The sequence below is a fragment of the Conger conger genome, chromosome 7, assembly GCF_963514075.1.
Source record: "Conger conger chromosome 7, fConCon1.1, whole genome shotgun sequence".
Lineage (NCBI taxonomy): Eukaryota > Metazoa > Chordata > Actinopteri > Anguilliformes > Congridae > Conger > Conger conger.
The window spans coordinates 63,267,396-63,272,150 of NC_083766.1; the positions used below are offsets into that span (position 1 = coordinate 63,267,396).

At 56.1% G+C, this 4,755-nt stretch overlaps 1 pseudogene; it reads right to left on the minus strand.

Moving 5' to 3' along the window:
* Window positions 1-4,755, minus strand: part of LOC133133600 (disks large homolog 4-like) — an 18,623-nt pseudogene that overhangs the window by 9,160 nt on the left and 4,708 nt on the right.

Genomic DNA, 4,755 nt, shown 5'->3' on the forward strand with positions numbered 1-4,755 from the left:
GAGAGAGAGAGTCATTCACCCTGAGAGAGAGAGAGTCATTCACCCTGAGAGAGAGAGAGAGAGTCATTCACCCTGACAGAGAGAGAGAGAGTCATTCACCCTGAGAGAGAGAGAGAGTCATTCACCCTGAGAGAGAGAGAGTCATTCACCCTGAGAGACAGAGAGAGAGTCACTCACCCTGAGAGACAGAGAGAGAGAGTCATTCACCCTGAGAGACAGAGAGAGAGAGTCATTCACCCTGAGAGAGAGAGAGAGAGAGTCATTCACCCTGAGAGAGAGAGAGAGAGTCATTCACCCTGAGAGAGAGAGAGTCATTCACCCTGACAGAGAGAGAGAGAGAGTCACTCACCCTGAGAGAGAGAGAGAGAGTCATTCACCCTGACAGAGAGAGAGAGAGTCATTCACCCTGAGAGAGAGAGAGAGAGTCATTCACCCTGAGAGAGAGAGAGAGTCATTCACCCTGAGAGACAGAGAGAGAGAGTCACTCACCCTGAGAGAGAGAGAGTCATTCACCCTGAGAGACAGAGAGAGAGAGTCACTCACCCTGAGAGACAGAGAGAGAGTCATTCACCCTGAGAGACAGAGAGAGAGAGTCACTCACCCTGAGAGACAGAGAGAGAGTCATTCACCCTGAGAGACAGAGAGAGAGTCACTCACCCTGAGAGACAGAGAGAGAGTCACTCACCCTGAGAGACAGAGAGAGAGAGTCATTCACCCTGAGAGACAGAGAGAGAGAGTCATTCACCCTGAGAGAGAGAGAGAGAGAGTCATTCACCCTGAGAGAGAGAGAGAGAGTCATTCACCCTGAGAGAGAGAGAGTCATTCACCCTGACAGAGAGAGAGAGAGAGTCACTCACCCTGAGAGAGAGAGAGAGAGTCATTCACCCTGACAGAGAGAGAGAGAGTCATTCACCCTGAGAGAGAGAGAGAGAGTCATTCACCCTGAGAGAGAGAGAGAGTCATTCACCCTGAGAGAGAGAGAGAGAGAGTCACTCACCCTGAGAGAGAGAGAGAGAGTCATTCACCCTGACAGAGAGAGAGAGAGTCATTCACCCTGAGAGACAGAGAGAGAGAGTCATTCACCCTGAGAGAGAGAGAGAGAGAGTCATTCACCCTGAGAGAGAGAGAGAGTCATTCACCCTGAGAGACAGAGAGAGAGAGTCATTCACCCTGAGAGACAGAGAGAGAGAGTCATTCACCCTGAGAGAGAGAGAGAGTCATTCACCCTGAGAGACAGAGAGAGAGAGTCATTCACCCTGACAGAGAGAGAGTCATTCACCCTGAGAGACAGAGAGAGAGTCATTCACCCTGAGAGACAGAGAGAGTCATTCACCCTGAGAGACAGAGAGAGAGTCACTCACCCTGAGAGACAGAGAGAGAGTCACTCACTCTGACAGACAGAGAGACAGAGTCATTCACCCTGACAGAGAGAGAGAGAGAGAGAGAGAGAGAGAGAGAGTCATTCACCCTGACAGAGAGAGAGAGAGAGAGAGTCACTCACTCTGACAGACAGAGAGAGAGAGAGAGTCACTCACCCTGACAGAGGAAGAGAGAGAGAGAGAGAGAGAGAGAGAGAAGAGAGTGAGAGAGAAAAGCCTTACTCTAAACAAAGCAGAAGTTAAATGTTTGCTGTTTGCAGATGACCTGGTCCTGCTGTCCCCCACAGAGGAAGGGTTGCAGCAGAACCTGGATGTTCAGGAGCAATACTGTCAGAACTGGGCCCTGACAGCGAAGAGGCCCAGAACCTGGATGTTCAGGAGCAATACTGTCAGAACTGGGCCCTGACAGCGAAGAGGCCCAGATCTTAGGAGAGGGGATCCGGCCCCAGGACACACACTAAGCTACCTTGCACTCAAGATCAGTGCGTCAGGGAGGCATTAAATGTTATTGATTGGGAGTTCATGGTAATATTATTTGGAGGGAGGGACAGCGTGGGGGGAGGGAGAGCAAGAGAAGGGGGAGAGAGGGGGGGATGGAGAGAAGGGGGAGAGAGGGGGGGATGGAGAGAAGGGGGGAGAGAGGGGGGATAGAGAGAAGGGGGGAGAGAGGGGGGATAGAGAGAAGGGGGAGAGAGGGGGGATGGAGAGAAGGGGGAGAGAGGGGGGATGGAGAGAAGGGGGAGAGAGGGGGGGATGGAGAGAAGGGGGAGAGAGGGGGAGATGGAGAGAAGGGGGAGAGAGGGGGGGATGGAGAGAAGGGGGAGAGAGGGGGGATAGAGAGAAGGGGGGAGAGAGGGGGGATAGAGAGAAGGGGGAGAGAGGGGGGATGGAGAGAAGGGGAGAGAGGGGGGGATGGAGAGAAGGGGGAGAGAGGGGGGGATGGAGAGAAGGGGGGAGAGAGGGGGGTGGAGAGAAGGGGGAGAGAGGGGGAGATGGAGAGAAGGGGGAGAGAGGGGGGGATGGAGAGAAGGGGGGAGAGGGGGGATGGAGTGAAGGGGGAGAGAGGGGGGGATAGAGAGAAGGGGGAGAGAGGGGGGGATGGAAAGAAGGGGGGATAGAGAGAAGGGGGAGAGAGGGGGGGATGGAGAGAAGGGGGAGAGAGGGGGGGATGGAGAGAAGGGGGAGAGGGGGGGATGGAGAGAAGGGGGGGGACAGAGGTTCTGCGTTTTGCAGCTTGATGCTGAATGAGGTCACATACATCTGGGTGGGCCTGAGTCTTAGCTCTGGCGCAGAGCATGCTGGGTACTGTAGTTTTATAACCAGGCAGGAAGTGCGGATGCAGTTTGTAGCCTGGGAGGTGGAGCAGGCCCTCATGACTTTGTTCTGGGCGGCCTCTCCTCTCCTCTCCTCTCTCTACTCTCTCTCCTCTCCTCCCCCTCTCTCCTCTCCTCTCCTCTCTCTCCTCCTCTCTCTCCTCTCCTCTCCTCTCCTCTCCTCTCTCTCCTCAGCAGATCTGTCTTACGTTATTCACAGAGCGGCTCCCGCAGGTCGCACCGAGTCTGAATTATTGAAGCTGCACCACAAATAAAACATTTCAGTCTGAGACGGCACAAAATGGCCGCCTGTTTGAATCTCCCTTCACCCTGCTCTGGAGGCTGTGCACTCCCTGGGGGTCCCTGCACCTCCTGCACTGATGTGTGCAAGCTGTCAACATGCAGAATTATTGAGATTTCGAGGAAAGTATTATTTCACAGAATGTGTTACATAATATGTTATTCCAGTAATCATGTACTAAAAAATGTGCCGGATGCAGTTCTCGTAGAACCAGACTATATCCCGACCCAGAAGAACCCGGGAGAGCTCGGGTGGGGTGCTGGTGCAGTGGATAACACTTTTGCCTCACAGCAAGGTCCTGGGTTCGAATTCCGGCCAGGCCCTTTCTGTGTGGAGTCTGTACGTTCTCTCCGTGTCTGTGTGGAGTCTGTACGTTCTCCCCGTGTCTGTGTGGAGTCTGTACGTTCTCCCCGTGTCTGTGTGGAGTCTGTACGTTCTCCCCGTGTCTGTGTGGAGTCTGCGTGTTCTCCCCGTGTCTGTGTGGAGTCTGCGTGTTCTCCCCGTGTCTGTGTGGAGTGTGCGTGAGTGTGTGTGTGTGTATGAGTGTGTGTGTGTGTGTGTGAGTGTGTGTGTGTATGAGTGTGTGTGTGTGTGTGTGTGAGTGTGTGTATGAGTGTGTGTGTGTGTGTGTGAGTGTGTGTGTGCGTGCGTATGAGTGTGTGTGTGTGTATGAGTGTGTGTGTGTGGGGGGGTCAGTAGAGGGGTCAGTAGGGGGGTCTGTAGGGGGGGTCAGTAGGGGGCGTCAGTAGGGGGGGTCAGTAGGGGGGGTCAGTAGGGGGGGGTCAGTAGGGGGGTCAGTAGGGGGAGTCAGTGGGGGGGTCAGTAGGGGGGTCAGTAGGGGGGGTCTGTAGGGGCGTCAGTAGGGGGAGTCAGTAGGGGGGGTCAGTAGGGGGGGTCAGTAGGGGGGTCCGTAGGGGGAGTCAGTAGGGGGGGTCAGTAGGGGGGTCAGTAGGGGGAGTCAGTAGGGGGGGTCAGTAGGGGGAGTCAGTAGGGGGGGTCAGTAGGGGGAGTCAGTAGGGGGGGTCAGTAGGGGGGTCCGTAGGGGGAGTCAGTAGGGGGGGTCAGTAGGGGGGTCAGTAGGGGGGGTCAGTAGAGGGGGTCAGTAGGGGGGTCAGTAGGGGGGTCAGTAGGGGAGGTCAGTAGGGGCGTCAGTAGGGGAGTCAGTAGGGGGGGTCAGTAGGGGGGGTCAGTAGGGGGAGTCAGTAGGGGGGGTCAGTAGGGGGGGTCAGTAGGGGGATCCGTAGGGGGAGTCAGTAGGGGGGGTCAGTAGGGGGGTCAGTAGGGGGGTCAGTAGGGGGGGTCCGTAGGGGGGGTCAGTAGGGGGGGTCAGTAGGGGGAGTCAGTAGGGGGGGTCAGTAGGGGGGTCAGTAGGGGGGGTCAGTAGGGGGGTCAGTAGGGGGGGTCAGTAGGGGGGTCAGTAGGGGGCGTCAGTAGGGGGGGTCAGTAGGGGGGTCAGTAGGGGGGGGTCAGTAGGGGGGTCAGTAGGGGGCGTACCTGAGTCTGCCGTCCTGAGCGGCCGCTCCCCCAGGGATGATCTTGGTGATGAAGATGCTGGGATCATCCCCAACATGGGGGTTATCTGTGCCCCCCGCGATGCTGAAGCCCAGGCCAGAGTTACCCTGTACATACAGTACACACACACACAAACACACACACACTCATACACACACACACACACACATACACACACACACACACACACACATACACACACACACACTCATACACACACACACACACACACACACACACTCATACACAC